Genomic DNA, 21,910 nt, shown 5'->3' with positions numbered 1-21,910 from the left:
AAGGGTCTCCTACGGTGGGCACTGGCAGTTCTGAGAGGTGTTTTTGGACTACAATTCCATCATCCTGAACCGTTTGGTCATGCAAATGTCTTCCTTCTTGCAGTACTAGGGACTGCCCAGGAGAGAGCGGTAAGAGCATTTGCAATAGATCAGTGCTGAAAACCTGCTTTCAAATGTTTTAAAGGGGAATGATGCCCGACAGCATCCGAAATCTACCAAACAGCGATGCCTTTATTGGGACAACCAAAATGCACAATATACACGCCGCAAGCGTTCATTAGGAAAAGTGTTTAAAACCAGACAGGAATAAAAATGGAAAATGTTAGTCCTAGGCCTGCGTTTTGTGGTTTTTTGTTCTCGGTTCAAGAGGGTACGGAGGGGTCTCTCTTTAGGGTTCCCTTGTAATGCGGTACCTTCATATCCAGAAAACACGTCCGCCAAGAAGCGACACCTTCATGGGAACGACTAGAGTTGAAATTATTAAGGTGTTAGAAGTCAAAGATATATATACAAACCCATTCAAACCCAAATCTATCAACTTCATATAGGGATTGATATCTTTAAAAAGACATACGTGTCAAAGTCGGCAGCAGGAAAACGACACGATCAAATCTCCCAAACGTCTTGCATTAATACGTGCCAGTCCTTTACTTCGTCTGTTCCCTATGCTATCCGTGGGTTTGTAGGCGTTTGCTTTTGTGGTGTGTTTTAATTTAATTTTAAGGAAAGAGATAGCCACGTTAGTCTGTAGAATCAGTGTGTAGAGAGATCTTGTTGCACCTTTGAGACTCACGGAAAGGGAGAAGTTGGCAGCTGGAGCTTTCGTATGTTGGTCCTATAGGTTTGCGTTTTGCCGTTTTTGCTCTCGGTTCAGATGGTACGGAGGGGTATTTGAAACGGATGTTAAATTTCCTGGACTTTGAGAATCTCCCACTTGGCCATGCCATCCGAACGGAAAACGACAACAGCAAAATGCAGGCCTAGGACTAAGATCTTCAATCTTTCTCTCTCTTGTAGGGTTTGTGACCCCTTTGCCTGATGAAGAAGCCAGAGGAGCTTCGAAAGCTTGCAACGTGGGTTTTGTGCTTCTTGGTTGGTCCAAGAAAGGGATCACTGTTTGGTGGATTGTGGATGTTACTGGACTTTGCTACATAGCTATATATTACACACACACACACACACACACACTGTATATGTTGGCCATATTGCAAAGTCCACAATTGACATCTCACCTGTCGTTGTGGTTGTATCGGTCATTGACGTTATTGGACTTTGCGATATGGCCAACACACACATATATATGTGTATATAGACATATAGTGTGTGTGTATGTGTGTGTGTGTGTGTGTATTAGCCATATAGCAAAATCCAATAACCGTGTTAATAAAATCAGACTTTGTTATATGGACAACATATAGGTATATATATAGCCATATTGTGTGTGTGTGTATATACATACACACACACACACACACACACACACACACACACACACACAACCATATAGCAAAGTTCAATAACCGCGTTAATCTGTAAAATCAGACTTTGATATATGGACAATATATAGGTATAATAGCCATATTGTGTGTGTGTGTGTGTGTGTGTGTGTGTGTGTATAGCCATATGTGAGATGTAGGTTGCGAACCTTTGAGATACGGACCTGCAAGGTGTTGGAAAGCACATGCGCTGCCAATTTCTGTCTTCCATTGAGTCTCAAAGGTGCCACAAGATCACATACTGATTTCACAGATGTGGGTTTCTAAAACTGTGTTTCACAGCTCAGTTGCAGAAATGCCTTTGTGAAAGGCTGGAGGGTATAGGATGGGGAGGCTCCGGTCTCCAAAATCAAGGTCGTCCCGTTTTGCAGATGGGCCTTACCTGCCTATCCGGAGTCCGTATTTCTATTTCCCGGCCTCGTCGTGCCGTTGTGTGTTTGTGTGTTTGTCGAAGCGGGCTCATCGTCCAAATCGGGATCATTTTTCCAGAGACCGTCCAAAGTGAAAAAGGAGTCTGCAAATGAGTCATCCGGAGAGAGGAGAAAATGGAAAAGGTGAATGAATGAATGACTGAATGAATGAATGAGAAAAAGCGACGGCGCTCCCATTTGCGCCTCCAGAAACCCAAGTCTGAGACATCACTGCATCGCTGAAGAATTCATTGCATGCTAAGGGCAACCTTATAGAGAGGGAAAGGGATTGTTTCGGGAAAATTTAGGTCTCATTTGCACAGAATGCTTGGCGTCTTAAAAAACGTCTGGAGGAGTCTGTGATCCCTTGCAAACGCAAGCCATGTGTCGCTTCATTTCTTGCCTGCCAACACACAACACACACACAGCACCCGTCTTGCCAGGGTTTGCACCTGGCACCTGTTCACACTACGCAGGTGTGCTGCTTTGGTTCCTGGTTCCTTCTGAAGGCATCCCGGGATTTGTAGCTTCGTAAGAGAGTTCGGTTTCTTTTCTCGGTTGCGCCAGGACACTATGCATCCCAGGACTTCACAGGATTGTGGCCACAGAGGCCTTGCCATAACTGCATCTGACGGACAGATGAAAGGTAAGTAGATAGATAGGTAGGTAGATAGAGATGAAAGTTAGATGATAAGTGGATAGATAAAAGATAGATGGATAGATAAAAGATGGAAGATAGATGATAAACAGATAGACGATATATTGATAGATGACAAATGATAAAGAGATAGATGGATAGGCAGATAAATAAATAGATAAGTGAATGAAATGTAAATGACGTGTGCATATATGTGATTGGCAGATTATGTGACTGATACTCAATTCTATTAATCACATATTCTACCATTCACATATTCTATCAATCATATAGTCTATCAATCACATATTCACATACTCTATCAACTGCATACAATAGATGGTATATATATCATGCCCTTCAGTCCTCCATTCAACAAGAACATTATGTATATCTGTGTGTCTGTGTGTACATGTATGTATGCACACGCACACACATAACATAATTCTATATACACAGTTACATACACTCACAGGTCACACTCTCTCAGCCTCAGAGGAGGGCCATGCCAACCCTATATGTATGTGTGTGTATGTATATGTGTGTGTACACACACACGTTAATAATAAATAAATTAAATGTTGCACCCACCAATTAAGTAAATAAGAAATGAAATAAATGTTGCAAATAAATAAATAAAATAATGAATAACATAAATAAATTAAAAATGAAATCTATTACCATGTAAACAATAAAATGCAATTAAATGTTGCACCCGCCAACCAAAAGTAATAAGTAACATATATCGCCACGCAGTGAATTGATTTCTTTACTGTAAACAGTTTAATGGCAATGCTTTGTTTTGAACGGCGTCGGTTGAATGCAAGCAAGCCAAACAAGACAAGCCAAAGGACAAAGCGTTCTCTTCGGTGTCTGAGAGCAGAATGAAGCTAGAGCGAGCGAGCCTAGCCGCCCCTTCCAGGGACCGACCAATCACAGGGCAGCGTGAGGATTCCACCCAATCAGAATCGGAGAAGTTGAGACAAGAGGGAAGCTGTGCACCAATCGCGGCGCCGTTCACAAAAATGGCCCGGGAAAGGGGTGAATTAGGGAGCAGGTGATTGGAGGTTGCCTTGGCATTAGTTTCGCAAGCGGAGAGAAGGCGCGTCCGCACTGGCCTTTTGGGGCGGGTTCGACCCGGGAGGGAGGCAAAGGCTTGGCAAGGGGAGCGCAGCAGCCAGAGCAGAGCCAGGCGGGCTTTAAGGAAGGAAGGAGCATTCTATGAGGCTCCGAGGCAGCTAGATCTGGAGGGATCTGCCTTGCTGCAAGGGAAGGTAAGGGCTTGCTTTCCTCCTTTTTGTGGCATCCCTCCTTTGCAACAACTTTAAGGGTGCTTTGGTTGCAAGGGTCTGTGGTCTGTGGCAACCCCTGCATGTCATGGCAGGCTGAGGCTGAGAGAGTGTGGCTTGGCCAAGGTCACCCAGGGGGGTTCCAGGGTTGAGTCTGGAGTCGGACCCTGGTCTCCAGAGTCAGGGTCCCAACACTCAGGCTCATGGGTTTTATGTTACTATTTTATTTATTATTATTTTATTATTTATTTTAACTTATATTATTATTATTATCATGTTATTTATTTTATTTTATTATTTTATTGTTGTTGTTTATTTTATTATATTATTTATTTTATTTATTGTTATTATGTTATTATTTATTGTAACTTATTAATTCTATTATTGTGTTTTATTTCATTTTTATTTATTATTTTATTTTTATTACTAATTTTATTATTATTTATAATATTTTATTATTTATTATTTATTTTTATTAATTTTATTTTTAATTATTTAATTATTTTATATTTATGTTATTATTATGTTGTTATTATTATTATTTATTTTATTATTAGTTTATTAGAGATAAAGACAAATAATTACACCAAGGCAAACAAACAAAACCAAACTAATTTCAGACAAGAACACACAAGCTCACAAGCATTAAATAAGAGATGAGATCTTAGATTTTAAATTTATTTATTTATATTATTAATTAATTAATTAATTTTAATTATTATTACTGGGGAAAACGTTCCCAGGAGATGGATCTCCAGAGAGTGGCTCTGACCGAACTGAGCAGGAAATCCACTCTGGGTCCGAGGTTGACTTGTCAAGGGAGCTCTCCAAGGTGCTGAACCTGGCTTCTCCTTGGGCTCAGAAGCAACTGGAAGAACAGCAGCAGCAGCAGCAGCAAATCCTTCTAGGGCAAGACTGGTCCCAAAGAGGTGTGTTCCTCTGGGGCTGAGAGAGTGTGACTTTCCCAGTCTTTCCAGGGCTGAGCAAACCCAAAATCCTAGCCTGAAACACAGACGCTTCACGTTGGTTCCCTAGATTTAAGATGAGAAGGACTGGTTTTTTTTTAATGCTGGACTATACCCATTTTAATGGTTAGTATTTTAGCAGGTTATATTTTTAATTTATCACTGTTTTAATTCTTTAAATTGGTTTTTTTATTTTTATATTTAAATATTTTTAATATTTAATATTAATACATTTAATACATTTAATAATAATAATATGTGTGTGTGTGTGTGTGTGTGTGTATACACATAAATTTAGGCACACACACATACTGTATGTATACATAAATTTAAAATATTTAAATATAAAAATATATTTAAATATTTTTAATATTTAATATCTTTTTATATTTAATTATTTTAAATTTATGTATACATATATGTGTGTCTAAATGTATGTGTGTGTGTATATATACACACACATACATATATATATATATTATGTATTTTAATTCTTTAAATTGTGCTTTTTTAGTTTTTATATTTAAATATTTTTAATATTTAATATATTTTATATTTAAATATTTTAAATTTATGTATACATATGTGTGTGTGTAAATTTGTGTGTGTGTGTGTGTGTGTATACACACACACACACACACATACATACAGAAAATGGCAGAAAATGGCAAAATATAAATTTAAAATTAAAATATTAAAATATAAAAATATATTAAATATTAGAAATATTTAAATATAAAAACTAAAAAAGCACAATTTGAAGAATTCAAATACATAATATGTGTGTGTGTGTATAGATGAAATTTTCCAACAGAACCAAAACCCTTTTGGGTTCGGACGCAGACAAACAGTGCCTTCATCTAGACCAGCGGCTCCCAAACTTTGGTCCTCCAGATGTTTCGGACTTCAGCTCCCAGAATTCCTGAATAAAGTGTTCTCTTCGGTGTCTGCGAGCAGAATGAAGCTAAAGCTAAAATAAAGCTAAAGGACCAAAGTTTGGGAACCGCTGATTCGAGGTGGGAAAAACAGTGGGACCGAATAAAGGAGATTTCCCATACAACAGATGTCATAGAATCATAGAACAGGAGGAAACCCCAAGAGATCATCCAATCCAACCAGTCTCAGAAGCTGTTGATATAAAGCGATCGGGTCCTGAAATATAAAATTAGTATTCCCAAACTTTAGTCTTCCAGATGTTTTGGACTCCAGCTCCCAGAATCCCCGACTGTTGGCCAAGCTGGCTGAGGCTTCTGGGAGTTGAAGTCCAAAACCTCCGGAAGCTCCTCCAGTGCAACTCTAGAGTCAACATCTGCCAGATTTTAACCATAGAATCATGCTGGAGGGCCTACAAATGCCTAGAGAAGTGTTTTCTCTAGGAACCTATTATTATTATTATTATTATTATTATTATTATTATTAATATCCTGGTACAGGGACTCTTCCAGAATATGGCCACATAGCTTGGAAAACCCACAAAAAAATGATGGATGCCGGCCATGATTTAATTAGATTTAAACTGCAATACTTTTAACTCTGGATCTTGCAACAGCAGAATGGGATATCAACCATTACTTTACCAAATTCCTTCTATTATTATTAGTAGTAGTAGTAGTATTACTATGTATTATTAAGTAATCTCTGCCATTTCTTTACCAAATTCCTTCTATTATTATTATTAGTAGTAGTAGTATTACTATGTATTATTAAGTAATGACAGCCATTACTTTACCAAATTCCTTCTATTATTATTATTGTTGTTGTTGTTGTTGTTATTATTGGTAGTAGTAGCATTACCATGTATTATTAAGTAATGTCTGCCATTACTTAACCAAATTCCTTCTATTATTATTATTATTATTATTATTAATAGTATTATGCTTTATTTGTATAGCGCTACGTTCTGAAAAAACAAATTAAATACAATACATATTGGTACATGTTCTGTACATGTGCTTTAGTACATGTTCTGTCTCGATCGCACCGCCTTCGGAGAGGAGTCCCATTAGCTCCTTTTTTGGGGTGTGTATGTTGTGTATGTTGAAAACGGAAGAGTAATTCTGATTTTCTGGACTGTAGCTGAAGTCCTCCCCTTGTTCCAGCGTGCCACGTCTCTTTGCAACGGCGCCAATGTCCTCTGTCGCTCCTTGTTTTCCGCACCGCGGCTTTGCGACGCTCCCAAAGGGACGGTTGGTTGGGTGTGTTTGGGAGTGTGCGCCTGTGCGCTTGTGTGCGTTTTCAAAATTGATGATCTGGCACAGCCTCGAAATGAGTTTTCCACCTGCTCCCCGGCCTCGCCAGAAACTGGTTGATCCAGTGCTTCCTGGAATGAAAAAACAGACTCGACGGCACATTGCAAAAGGCGTGTGTGTGTGTGTGTGTGTTGTGTGGGTGTCGAGGGAGTTGAATCGTTCAAGGCATACGAGGCAAGAAGGTTCCCAAATTTTCTGCTTTCTGCATTGCCGACAAAGACTTTTTGTCATGTTGCACAATGCTTTTGTCTCCTGGCGCGAGGGCGGTTTGTGGCCTACGCGCATCTGTTCCCTAAATAGCTTCTGCCCCTCCAAAATAATATTATTTGAGATAGTTGACACTCTGCTTAACCCTTTACTTTTTTAAAAGGTTGCTTGGCTCCGACAAGGAGAATCTGCTCCGGGTTTTAGTCCGGGTCAAGGAAAGTAGTAGTGTGCTAAAGTCTCATTAAACAGACTGCAAGCCAAAGCTAACAAAATAAATTTCAATTTCAATTGTAAGGTACTGCACTTAGGGTGGAAAAACGAAATGCACAGGTATAGGATGGAGGACACCTGGCTGAATGAAACTACATGTGAAAGGGATCTTGGAGTCCAAGTAGACCATAAAGTTGAACATGAGTCAGCAGTGTGATGCGGCAGCTAACAAGGCCAATGCGATTCTAGGCTGCATCAATAGAAGTATAGTGTCTAGATCAAGGGAAGTAATAGTGCCACTCTATTCTGCTCTGGTCAGGCCTCACCTGGAATATTGTGTCCAGTTCTGGGCACCACAATTTAAAAAGGACATTAAGAAACCGGAGCGTGTCCAAAGGAGGGCGACTAAAATGGTGAAGGGTCTGGAAACCATGCCTTATGAGGAAAGGCTTGGAGAGCTGGGTATGTTTAGCCTGGAGAAGCAACAGTTAAGAGATGATGTGATGGCCCTGTTTAAGTATTGAAGGGATGCCATGTTGAGGAGGGAGTACCTAAGCTTGTTTTCTGCTGCTCCAGAGAATAGGACCCAATGGAGCAATGGATGCAAAGTAGAGGAAAAAATATTCCACTTAAACATTAAGAGGAACTTCCTGACAGTAAGAGCTGCATGACAGTGGAAAACGGAGAGGGATGGAGTCTCCTTCCTTGGAGGTCTTTAAACAGAGGCTGGATGGCCATCTGTCAATGGGGATGCTTTGATGGAGAGTTCCTGCATGGCAGAATGGGGTTGGACTGGATGGCCCTTTTTGGGGTCTCTTCCAACCCTACGATTCTATGAAGTGATTTTGATTTGGGTCCTATCTCCACGATAATCTCATATGTGCAAATACAGGTATTCCGAAATCCAAAGCGCTTCAAATGCCAAGCGTTTTAGATTGGAGAGACTCAGCCTGTATTGGAAGGCCGCTCGCCGTAGTAAAATGATGCCGCACTATTTACAGATATCAAAACATCTCATTGGTGTCTAGTTCTCGGCCGAGGCAGCCTGTCTAGAGATGGCTAAAAGAAAACCCTAATAAGAAGCCTCCAGTCTCAATGAAAAGCATAGGAAGGGGTTGCCATCAGTCAGCATGGACTCAAAGGCACATGGCATGGGAGACATATATGTAGCTGTTTGTGTGTAAACCTCAAATCCTCATAAAGTCACCTTAGGCAAAGTCACACTCTCTGGGCTTAAAAGGAAAGACAAACCTCCTTGGAATAAATCTTGCCAGGAAAAACCCGGGACAGGTCCCATAAATTGGAGCCAACTTGCAATTTCGTGACGTTTTCTCCTAGTAGTATGTTGTCATCTGCATATCTAAGATGGTTCGGCGTTCCTTCCTCCTGTCTTCACTCCTCCGTTTTCCAAGTCTGGTCTTTCTGAGTTTTTCTTTTTTTTGGGTAGACTGTGCCATGCCCATGTGTTCCTGGAGCAAAAATTGTGCCTCCAAGGACCTATTGAGAAGTTGCCCGCTTGGAGAAACATCTTCAGATCTTCAGTGGGAGACTCTGAACACACTACATACAACGAGGGACTCTCTCTTCAGACAATAGTGAACCTCTCCAGCATTGAAACTGCTGGTTCCTGCGGTTCATAGATGCATCAGCGCTCTGGATGAAGAGGGAGCCCTCGGCTTCAACATTATGATGGATGTCCAAAGGCTGCCAGGAGCATGTCGTCCAACGACGGGTGAATCATCCTCAGTCGATTCATCTCAGACCTAGAATCAGACAAAGGAAAGGTTGGCCCGCAGCCACATACATATATATATAAATATTGCATGCCTAGGTTGTGATTCCCAAATCTGGGCTTTGGGATACATACTAGTTTCGTGCAAAGAGCTACTTATATGGATCTGAGCTCACCAACCTTCTCCAAACGCTGTGGTTTATCGGAAGCGTTAGGGGACTTTTGGTGGGGCCTGCCTTCCAGTCATTTCCGACTCACGGTGACACGAAGGCGGATCTATCATGGGGTTTTCTTGGCAAGATGTGTTCAGAGGAAGATTGCCATTGCTTTCCCCTGAGGCTGAGAGAGTGTGGCTTCTTGCCCAAAGCTACTGGGTTTCATGGGCGAGCAGAAAATCGAACCCTGGTCTCCAGAGTCGTAGTCAAATAACCGAACCAGGATTATTTCATTTGGTGCTTTGCCACTTGGCTTTGGATTTGCTCCCAGAACATTACCCTTGAAACCTCTTTTCTTAGAGGCACCGAATCTCAATTTGTAGGTCTTGATATTTTGTAATACTTTCCCCATTTTTGTCTTTAACTTTGCTGTCCTCCATAATTGCAACATCTATCATCCATTATTATTATTATTATTATTATTATTATTATTATTAGGCATTATTTCCAGGTCCAGGTTCACCATGACACAGTTGTCGGTCTTCATATTTCATACTCTTGTCCCTTGTTTTTGTCTTCAGTTCTGCTGTCCCCCATAATGGCAACATCTATTACTCATTGTTGTTGTTGTTGTTGTTGTTAGGCATTATTTCCAGGCCCAGGCCCAGATGAACAGAGTTGCAGCTGAGTGACAGTTCTTCATGGTTAGCAAAGTGCCAATCAACTAACCACTTTCCCCATTTAACGATTGATTCAATGTATGGCTTTGCGTGACCGTGTGGGAAAGCTTTGCCCTTTCCTTGTCTGTATCTGAGATAACTTCTCCCTGCGCATCCATCAATAGGCTTTTATTGTTTTATAATCCCTTTGCAGGCATATCTGGGATATTACATAATAGTCTGTCGCAGCCAAAGTGGGAAAGGATCTCGTGGCAATCCGAAAAACAGACACGTTTTACCGGGCAGAAAGTTTGGCAGATTTCAGTCCCCTTCATCCAAGGCGCGGCGTACAATCTGATTTGGCACATCTTTATATACCTTGGCAGATCTTTATACACCTGGCAGGGGAAATAAAGCGATAGAAATGCAAAAGGTCCCAGGACCATACTTGTTCAACAGCCCTTGGGAGACGGCAAAAACATCCCAGCATAGATTAGCGATGGAAAGTATATTCTCAATTATAGCTATGCCTTTGGTTCACATCTTGGGCGTTGCTTCTTCAATGGAAATTTCGGCCGCATCCCCACTTACAAATAAATCACTCTGCGATCCGAATCAATGGATTGGTTCTGCAGCGGAGCGTGGTTCGCACCACATTTGCCCCGATTGCTTTTCCTTGCTGCAAAATGAAGTAAGATGACCCACTTGTGGTTCACACTGATGAATGAATCGGTTCAAAATGGACCCGCTCCAGCCTTTGATCTGCAAAGGAAAAGCGGGCGATAAATAAACAGTTTATTATTATTATTATTATTATTATTATTATTATTATTATCCGGAGGGCAAATTTAAGTTGATTCCGATTTGCATCTGGTTCGCACTTGCGTGGAACCGGTTTATCCAAAAAGGTGCGGGGAAAAATCGGCGTCAAAAAGACGCGGGTTAAATGGTTCTAATGCATGGCCCCCTTCTCCAAAGCTATTTGGTTTAAGTGTGAACCAGGGTAATTTAAACCGGTCCAACCCGATTTGCGATCCGGTTTAAAAGGTAGTGGGAATGAGGCCTTTGCAACCAGAGCCAGAAATAAACATGGGGTGGTGGTGGTGGATAGGGATAGGTACCTGCATTATCACACAAAAAAGAGCATTTGAACATGTTCAGGCTGGAGTAAGGATGGTTAAGAGGTGACATGATAGCCCTGTATAAGTATTGGAAGGGATGTAATATTGAGGAGGGAGCAAGCTTGTCTTCTGCTGCTCCAGAGAATAGGGTCCAGAGCAATGGATATATATCCATTGCTCTGGGCCCTATTCTCTAGAGCAGCAGAAAACAAGCTTGCTCCATCCTATATTATTGATGTCAACATGATTCCAGGACTGTGCTTTGCCTGATATTAAGTCTAGCTTTTCCACTATTGCAACCAGGCCTGCATAGATTTCAGTCCTGAGTTGCATGGCTGGCACGCTATTTGCTGAGTTTGCAAAGGCCCCGTCGGTCCAAATTCCCTTTGGTGCTCTTGGCAGCGTCTTGGCCAGCGCATCTTGCCCAGGAGACCTTCCAGACGCAGCAGCCTTTCCGAACGGGGCGGCCAAGATAAACCCTTTACACAACTATAAATGCCGTAAACGGCTTATCTCGGCGGAGTCACCTGGCTTTGACAAGACGGAAAGCAGCTTTGCTGCTTGTGATTTGAGCAGCTGCGGGTGAAACGCAGGCACACATGCGCTCGCGCCATGCACATGTTCCCCATTACGTCGCCGACGCTTGAAAAACATGTATATATTTGCAGAAAAGTCTTTCTCCAGAAGGTGCCGCCGGCGGAAAATTGACCTCGGATTGCTGGAGCTTGTCCCCACCGCTTGCTCCCATTTGGAGCTTAAAAAGATATCTTTTGGGGGAGCCTTGACTTCCAAGATCTCCAGCCAGCAAGTGGTTGGGGGATTTGGGGAGTTGTAGTTCAAGGGAGGAACTTTCCACTCTCTTTGCAACCTGGTTGCAATAAAGGCAAACCCAGACTCAGTATCAGGCCAAGCTCTGGTCCTTTTAAGGTTGGGTGCAAAAATGTACTTATTTCACTAGGTTCCTCAGTGGCCTTGGGCAAGTCATACTCTCTCAGCCTCAGGGCAAACCTTCTCTGAACAAAGATAGCCCTGTGATAACTTCACCTTAGGGTCAGCGTAAATGCCTTGAAAGTACACACGATAGTCCCTCTGATGTTATGTGATTTCCTCCAAGATACATATTGTAGCAGCCAGACTTGCAAATTAAGCCTGTGTTTACCTTCCAATGGCCACCCACAAAACAAGGCACGCTAAATACGAAATACATAGGTGAGCAAAAGCACAGGCCTTGACGCACAGATGTCTTTTCACCTCTCATGCTAAGCATATTGACTAGTTGGACTCTACATCTTAACTATTTGTATCTGTAGTCTTAGCCAGCCAAGGATCTATGTATGGTTCACGGTTGTGTTGTAGTTGGCATGAGAGGTACACTTGCAAAGCCATTTAATTTGTGGAACGGTGGACTCACCCTTGGTGACGTCTTCTAGAAAAGGCTGGGCCGTTACTCCGGGTTTCCTACACTGGAACTGTTGGACTGGACAACCGCACTAAAGCCTCTCCAGGATTTTGATCCTATGCTCTCCATGCTCAGTAACCTTAGACCGATGCTGAAAACCGATGTGTTTTATCCATTATCATGCTTGCAGCGCTGAGTGGCTCTCCATATGAAAACCTGAAGGGTCTTTCTGCAGAAATCGACAATGCCTTTTTCAGAGAGAGAGAGAAAATCCTCCAGATTTCCCCGAACAGAATAGAACAAAAGCGGCGTAGGAGGCAAACGCAAGTGCTTGCATATCTCTTTTCTTTCCAACACGGGAGATATTTCTGTCCAGCTCGACGCCTCCTGTTCAAAAGTGATCTGCGGAAGAGAAAGACTGATATTTAAAAGATAACATCAGGCCAAGCTGTGTGCGTCTGCGTCTACTTGTACAATACTAGATCTCCTCGGAGAGACTTGAAGTGTGTATTGAGTCCCAAGTATACTAAAGCTCAGGCTGGAGTTTGCAAATGATTACTTTTACAAGCTCCAGCCTGAGCTTTATTATACTTCGGACTCAATACACACTTCAAGTAGGAGGTTGCGGGTGGATGATAGGAGTTGCCATGCTGTGGAGAGAGGAGTAAAGCATCCATGGAAGAGGAGGGGGAAAAAAGCTTTGGCCTGTTACAGACTGCCAAAATAAAGCTGCTTGGGGTCTCTTTGGAGGTATGCTATTTAAAAGATGCCTGGGTCCTAAGAGTCCAGAGGTCGTGCCAAAGCCACACTCCATTCCTAAGCACTGGAGGGCAGCTTTGGTGCAGTTTCCGGCCTCTTAGGACCCATGCACCATTTAAATAGCGTATCTCCAAAGAGACCCAAAGCAGCTTTATTTTGGCAGTCTGGAACAGGCCTATGGTTCCATTTAAATCTGCATCCTATGAATCCTGGGATTTGTAGTCTGGTGAGCTCCACGGCAGAGAAGTCTAAATACTTCATAAAAACTACAAATCTCAGGCTTTGTAGAGCACCATGGAGGGTTACAATGGTATCAAAGCACTACTATTCCGTTGAGTGAAGGAGTATAGTACCCAAAATTCAAAAATGTCCTTGGCGGACTAAAATTCATTACTGAATTTTATGGAGAGTAATAGTACTCCATCTAGACAGGAAAAAATGAAATGCTCAACTGTAGGATGAGTGACACCTGGCTAGGAAGCAATACATTGTGAAAGGGATCTAGCTTGGGTCTTACTAGTAGTTGTTGTACTTAGTAGTAGTTTTCGACGTACGTTGACCTGAAGGCAAATCGGCCCTGCGGGTTTTCCTTGGCAAGATTTGTTGCCTTCCAACTCTGTAAGATTCCACAATTCTGCGACTACAAGCAAGTGATGCAAAAATATACAAATGCAAAAATACACAAATGCAAGAAACATCATTAATGGTTTGGATTTTGCCATGATTGTATTGAATTGCGATGGCTAATAGCTTTTAGCAACAAACAAACTCAAGGCTCAAGTCTGTGGTTTTGAGGTCCAAAATGCACAGCGGTTTGAGACCGTTTTAACAGCCCTGGCTCAATGCTAGGGGATTCTGGGAACTGTAGTTTTTGGAGAGCTCTGGCGCCATAATAAACTGCAACTCCCAGGATTCTCTAGCCCTAAGCCAGGGCAGATAAAGTGGTATGTAGTTGTGTATCCCTGCATATGGCAGGGGATTGGACTAGATGTCCTTGTGGTCCTTTCCAACGCTTTAAGACTCTACGATTCAGAGGAGGTTTGCCATTGTCTTCCTCTGAGGCCGAGAGAGTGTGACATGCCCAAAATCACCCAGTGGGTTCTCATGGCTGTTGGGATTTGAACCCCGGTCTCCCAGAGTCTTAGTCCAACCCTCTTCATAGGGCTTAGTAGACCACAAGATAAACATGAGCCAACAGTGTGACATGGCAGCTGAAAGAGCCAATGCAGTTCTAGGTAGAAGTATAGTGTCTACGTTGAGGAAAAGGTCTGGTGCCGCAACAAGCTTCAATCCCCACAATTCCATTGCATGGAGCCATGGCAATTCAAGTGGATTATTTCTTCAGTGAGTAGCAGATATCTTCTTTTCTGGGCCACTTTCCCCCATCATTTCATTTTCCTCTCCTGCCCTTTTCTCCCAGCGGCTCAGAGAATTAATGAGACCTGACAGGTTGCAGTTTCTCCCTGCCTTAAAAACTGCAGCCGCCAGACGTCTGCCTGCTGGAAGGAACGGCTCTGTCTGGCCCCATCCCACCCCGATTTGTGTTTGTGTGTGTTTGTGCGTGTCTTTCCCCCACCCTCCTTCAGCTTTTCATGTCTGGAGGATGGGAGCTATAATCTTGCAAGGTGCCTTTTAATTCTCTTATGCAAGAGTAAGAGATGAGGCCGGCCAGCGTCCAAGAGCCGTGTGCCGTTTGGCTCTTTTGCTTGGAGAAGACACTAAATATGCAAGAGAAATTGCATGGATGAAGTATTACCTTCTTCTATGACTTGTGTTGCTGCTCCAAACCCTGGCCATCTGGACGAAATCATTGCCAAAATACAGTGGATGCTTGAGCTTTGGGTCCAGGATCCCTCGCGGGTACCAAAATCTGTGGATGCTCAAGTCCCGTTAAATAGGTAAATGCCAACTATAAAATACACAAATGCATTAAGTACATAAATTCAATTGGATGAAGGAACGGAAGGCATGCTTATCAAATTTGCCCAAATTAGGAGGAATAGCTAATACCCCAAAAGGAGGGGATCAGAATTCAAAGTGACCTGAACAGATTAGAAAGCAGGGCCAGAACTAACCAAACGAATAAGTTAGAGAGCCAGTAGTGGTTTGAGCATTGGACTATGATCTGGGTTTGAATGTCAACCCACTTAGTGTCCTTGATCAAGTCACATTCTCTCCATCTCAGAGGATGGCAATGGCCAACCTCCTCTGAACAAATCTTGCCAAAGAAAGCCCTATGATAATAGGTTTAGAGAACAGAATGCACAGCAATGGATTCAAACTACAGGACAAGAGATTCCACCTAAACGTTAGGAAGAACGTCTTGATGGTAAGGGCTGCTCGATGGTGGGATACGCCGCCTCGGAGGGTGGTAGAGCCTCCTTCCTTGGAGGTTTTTAAACAGAGGCTGGATGGCCATCTGTTGAGAGTACTTTGTGTCTTTTTGTATGGCAGAATAGGGTTGGTTTGGATGACCCTGGGGGTCTCTTCCAAATCTATGATGCTATGACCTTCTTCGTCCTTTGTATACACCAGGAGGTCACTAAGAGCAAATGTATAATGTATAATATATCAGGCTGGAGGAGAAGTGAATATAGCTGGGTCCTTGATATATTAGAGTGGGCCTTCGTTATCCACTGGGGTTTCGTTCCAGGACCCCCGTGGATAACAAAATCCGTAGACGCTCAAGTCCCGTTAAATACAATGCCATAGCAAAATGGTGCCCCTTACACAAAATGGCAACATCAAGGCTTGCTATTTGGAATGTATAGCTTATTTTGAGCACGTTCAAGCTGTGAATGCTTGAATCCGTAGATAAAAAATCCGTGGATAAGGGAGGGCCAACTGTCGTTATTTGTCTTTTCCCCTCCTTTCTACCATCTCTTCATCTTCCCTTCGTTCATCCTTTCAAGGGGGATGGAAAGAGACCGAAAGAGAGAAGGGTAATCTCGGTTCTGTTGTGAACCGAAATGAAAAAGGCGGATAAATAGGAAATATATATCAAATTAGCATGTTCGGGAGCAGCTGTTTTGCTATTCTCTCTGTAGGGCAGATTTCTAGGGCTTTGACAAGCCGCCGCACACCTGAAGAAAAACAGCTCTCTGTTTCCCAGCGGAAAGCTCAAAGGCCTCCAGATGGAAGGGAATAATTCCTCCGCCGCCTTAATTTAGACACATGCAAAACACAATTAACCAAAGCCGAGTGTTGGGGTGTGCGGGTTTTGTGTGTGTGTTGTTTCATCTTATCTTCCTTGTTCCCTACCCGCCCCGATAATCCATTCAATGGGACTCACAAAGGGCTCCCTCAAAAAGCATCGTCAGTCGTCTCGAGTATCTTTTTTCTTCATCCGAAAAGCAAAACCCTCCGAAAGGCTGGCTGTGTCGTGTTTTTCCACGATAACCAAAGACGTTTCTTTGTTTCCTCGGCCCTTTCCGACTCATTAAACTCTCAAGGCAGAGAGCAAATGAGTTAAGACTCCGAATCAGCCAATTAGTAGAATAATAAAAATTAATCCATAAATGACAGAGGTATTGGCCGCGGCGGCGGAAAACACACCTGATGTTGACTGAGAATGAAATTGTCTTCTTTTGGCACTTTGGATTCAACAAGGTTGGCGTTCATGCGTCTGTCTTTGGAGATTTTGTTCTTGTGCCACCACCAACAAGATCCTAATGTTTAGGTTTTTCTGTTTCTATTCATCAGGGATGATAGGCGGATTCCATATTAATGGGTGGTGCAGTAGTTTCAGCGTTGGACTATGACTACAAAGACCAGGGTTCGGTTCCCAGCTTGGCCTCCAAACCCATTGGGTGCCCATGGGCAAGCCACACTTTCTCAGCCTCCGGAAGGCAATGGCAAACCTCTTGCCAAGAAAACCCCAGGATATGTTTGCCATAGGGTTGGAAACATCTTCAAGGCACACAACAACACAAATCCACTCTGGATTTTGGACTGAGCTATAAAGGAACCATCCAAGGCACGCAGTTTTGGAGAGGGCTTTTTTCAACATTAAAGAAGCCATCTAAATACCAGAGCGGACTAAAAAACAGTGGGTTCGCCACTCCCAGCGGGGGAAAATCCATTCGGCAAAAGGCACACTTTGACACCCATCTTCCCTTGAAAACGGAAGCACTACACAGAACGACACAGAAAAAAGCCATTACTCTCTGTTCTTGGGCAGTAAAGTCTGAAAAGTCAGCCTATAAACCTGGAATTGCAAATTGAAAGTAGGCTTCCACTCACTTCTGAGGTTGTGTTTTCAACCACAAATACGTAGCTGTAACACCCAAGGAGAGCCTGCTTGGTTTGAGTGTTGCACTACCGACTCTGGAGATCAGGGTTCGAATCCCGGCACAGCCATGGACAACCTTGTGCAGTCACACTCTCTCAGCTTCAGAGGATGGCCACGGCAAACCCCCTCTGAAGAAATTTGCCAAGAAAACCCTATGACAGGTTCGCCTGAGGGTTGCCATAAGTCAGAAACGACTTGAAGGCACACAACAACAACTGCTATTACATTCCACAATATTTGGGAATTACGATTTACAAGTAACATCGGTACAAAAACAATTACTAAAGAATGGTCTGGCAGGGGAAGAGGTCAATGTGGGGGGACTCATGAGTTATTGCCCCAAATGATGCCAATCCTAGTGATGGCACTGGATTTTGGAGACCTTGATGTTGCTCTTGGTGGAAAAAGATTGACCATGAGAACCACAAAGTGGCTTGTTCCAGTTTCAAAGCATGGCACCATGCGCCGGCTATGGTGTCCCTCTCCAAAAAACCCACACATCTGTTTGTGTGTTTCTCTTAAGATGGCTTGCCTAGTCTTTGGCTAATGCCCTCTGGCACAAAGCGGGTAGATTGCCCCCCTTTCTAAACCTCACTCCTCTCCCATCCTCTGCAACTAATTTTATTTTTTATCCTTCCAAAGAATGAATGTAAGCAATCTGTTGCCATAGGGATGACAACCATACCATCACCCGGGAGCACATAAATACTTCAAGTGCCTGCCTTCTGTCAGCAGCAACCATTGTCAACTTTCCCCGCATTATTGTTCTCTTGGCTCTTGCAGCCTTTCAGTGCCTTCCCACTCCTCTCTGGGTTATTGGAAGCCTTAACAACAGGGGTTTGTATTATCTTGTCCCAGAAAATGTGGCGGCTTGCAAGCTCTCCAAAGTAACCAAGGCCATCCCCACCAAAAGGTGAACTCAAGTGGCAGATTCTGGGTGGCCTGAAAAGACAGCAAACTGTTAATAATTTCATTTGTTGCATATTCCTGGGTCTTCAAGTCATCCCCAACTTCTAGTTGTGTACATTCAAGTCATTTCCAACTTCTTGTTGTGCACCTTCAAGTCATCCCCAACTTCTTGTCCACCTTCATTCATCCTCAATTTCTTATCCACTTTCAAGTCATCCCCAACTTCTTGTTGTGTACCTTTAAGTCGTCCCCAGCTTCTTGTTGTGTACCTTTAAGTCGTCCCCAGCTTCTTGTTGTGTACCTTTAAGTCGTCCCCAGCTTCTTGTTGTGCACGTTCAAGTATCCCCAACTTCTTGCTCATGTTCAAGTCATCATCAACTTCTTGTTGTGCACCTTCAAGTCATCCCTGACTTCTTGTCCACCTTCAAGTCATCATCAACTTCTTGTTCTCCACCTTCAAGTCATCCCCAACTTCTTGTTGTGCACCTTCAAGCCATCCCTGTCTTCTTGCCCACCTTCAAGTCATCCCCAACTTCTTGTTGTGCACCTTCAAGTTGTTTCCAACTTCATGTCCACCTTCAAGTCATCCCCAACTTCTTGTTGTGCACCTTCAAGTTGTTTCCAACCTCTTGTCCACCTTCAAGTCATCCCCAACTTCTTGTTGTGCACCTTCAAGTTGTTTCCAACTTCTTGTCCACCTTCAAGTCATCCCCAACTTCTTGTTGTGCACCTTCAAGCCATCCCTGTCTTCTTGCCCACCTTCAAGTCATCCCCAACTTCTTGTTGTGCACCTTCAAGTCTCCCTGACTTCTTGTCCACCTTCAAGTCATCATCAACTTCTTGTTCTCCACCTTCAAGTCATCCCCAACTTCTTGTCCACCTTCAAGTCATCCCCAACTTTTTGTCCACCTTCAAGTCATCATCAACTTCTTGTTCTCCACCTTCAAGTCGTTTCCAACTTCTTGTTCACCTTCAAATCATCACCAACTTCTTGTTGTGCACCTTCAAGTCATCCCCAACTTCTTGTCCACCTTCAAGTCGTTTCCAACTTCTTGTTGTGTACCTTTAAATCATCCCCAGCTTCTTGTTGTGCACCTTCAAGTCATTCCCAACTTATGGTGACACTAAGGGCTTTTCTGGGGCTGAGTATCTGCAACTTGCCCAAAGTCACCTGGTGGGTCTCTTCTGAAACGTCCTCCACCTGCCAAAAAAATAAGTTCTGCACTTTCAAGGATTCCTTTAAAGTTGTTACTAAAAGTCAGCAGGGATTCACCATGCTGGAAAGTGGAACTGGAAGAGGAAGCCATTTTTTGGATTCATGCAAAGGAAAGATGTTGGGTGTCTTTGCTGAGCCTCTCCTTATTATAACCCAAGTATCAGGGCCCAGAGCCCTTCGAATCTCCGCAGATATCTTGAGATGGACCAGTCTCCCCACATTTCTGTACAACTTGTGCAGGGTTTGTAGTTGCGTGTCTTGAGTTCCTCTCTTGGGGTATTGCATTTTTGGCTTGGCTTGCATTTTTCTCCAGTTGCTTCAGTAGCCTCATTTGTACATTTGCTGACCTGGGAGCCATGAGCCATCTTACAGAAAAACAACATGGATGCGGCGAGCCTGAAATTGACTCACCGTCCGCTTCATTTATGTTGCTCTGCAGGTGATTTGGGGATTTTGGCGACAATGCATTTCCGATATCACTCTCTTTGCACGGCTGCGTGTGATAATCATTCGCGCCACGGCTCACCATTTTCGCTTCATTCGCGGGATCCTTTCAGTGCGCTTTCATCTCTCTTGAATGCCAAAATTTGCCCCAGTGTGATAAACTCCTCTGCGGTCCCATCTGCCCGGTTGGCATCCCAATGTTCGCTTTTCCGAAATGTGTTTTAAATTTGCTTCCTGGAGATGCGTTCCCCGACCCCCCCTTTTTTTTCCCTGAGTAATTTTGGGTTGATTATTGCTTATACATGCAATTAGGATAATTGCGTCTGATTATGCAAATCAGGATCATTGTGTAATTAGAACATGGAACGATCAAGGATAATGCACCGGGGGGATTGCTTTCTCTCCCTCTCTCTCTTTTCCTCTTCTTTCCTTGCGAATACCAACTGCCGCGATGCAGGAGACGCTTGGTCGCCTCTCTCGGATGGAGGTGGCTTCTTGCAGAAGCGTGGAGGGATTTTTCGATGCAAAGCTTGGCATCAGAGCAAAATAAAAACTGGCTGCATTTTACGGAATTCAGAGCAAAAAATAAATTGGCTGATTTTTACAGAATTAAGATTAAAAACTGAATTTTTATGACCATCCATGCCTCAACGCTTCTAACACTGCAAAGAGAAACCCTACAAAGGTTACCATTTCATGCTAGAAAACCCTTGCGTATAGAGGTTTTGAAGCAGAGATGGGATGGTAATTGCAGGTGCGCTTTAGCTGTCAGTGGCATGGTAGCGGGTTCGAATCGGTGGAGATTTCTCAATAAAGCCCCAGATTCAGGGGGAAGGCAGGTTTTTAATGCTTTATGAAGCAGGGTAGACAACCCCACCATCTCTTTGCCCTTTTCCCCATCTGCTTGTTAACCACAGAAGAAATGGGAGCAACCACCCCAGTAAGGAAGTTGTTGTTGTTATGTGCCTTCAAGTCCTTTCCGACTTATGGCAACCCTATCCTGGGCAAGATTTGTTCAGAGGAGGTTTGCCATTGTCTTCCCCCGAGGCTGAGAGAGTGTGACTTGCCCATCGCCACCCAATGGGTTTCCACGGCTGAGCTGTGAATCGAACCCTGGTCTCCAGAGTCATAGTCCAACCACTACACCACTCAAACCACTACGCCACGCTGGCTCTCAACTCATGACTGCATGTCCCATTATCTGGTGGAGTCTCCTTCTTTGGAGGTCTTTAAGCAGAGGCTGGACGGCCATCTGTTGGGGATGCTTTGATTGAGAGTTCCTGCATGGCAGAATGGGGTTGGAATGGATGGTCCTTGGGGATCTCTTCCAACACTATGATTCTATGATCCATATTAATACCAGATAATATGTATAAGCAACTAAACTACGGCAGGCAGGCAGAAAGAACCAGCTCCTGGTGAAGCCGATCCGCTGACCTGGGAGATACCAGCTCACTACCGCTTATGCCAGGAAAGTAACTGCCTTCCTCAAACATTGTGTTACTTTTAAGTCGTCTATTCATCCTGCTTCCATTACCCAAAAAAGGTAACTTGTTTTACCTTTTGACATTACCTCCAAGCTTTTGAGGGGACACTCCATTTGCATTGATTTTGCTGTTGAGTCTTCCAGATCCGATCACTTGCCCATCCAGCTCCATACAGACTGAGAGCATCCTTGCATTTCCCATGCGTCTGGGTACCTTTCCAAGCATCATGAAAAATGATTTAAAAACCCAGCCACAGAAATAAGAGGTGGGTTTTA

General features: G+C 43.3%; 1 protein-coding gene across 1 annotated transcript in view; it reads left to right on the top strand.

Annotated features, from left to right (window-relative positions):
* Positions 1–3,711: 3,711 nt before the first annotated feature.
* The window catches only part of LOC149287117 (calcium/calmodulin-dependent protein kinase kinase 1-like), a 53,889-nt gene continuing 35,690 nt past the window's right edge, over positions 3,712–21,910 (top strand). The window contains exon 1 of the mRNA XM_089493282.1: positions 3,712–3,817. The gene's annotated coding sequence lies outside the window, so the exon portion shown is untranslated. The remainder of the gene's footprint in view (positions 3,818–21,910) is intronic.

Source organism: Sceloporus occidentalis, unplaced genomic scaffold (genome assembly GCF_023333645.1).
Source record: "Sceloporus occidentalis isolate IW3139 unplaced genomic scaffold, rSceOcc1.0.p SCAF_64, whole genome shotgun sequence".
Lineage (NCBI taxonomy): Eukaryota > Metazoa > Chordata > Lepidosauria > Squamata > Phrynosomatidae > Sceloporus > Sceloporus occidentalis.
The sequence above is the reverse complement of the archived record's forward strand: the minus strand, read 5'-3'. Positions and strand labels throughout refer to the sequence as shown.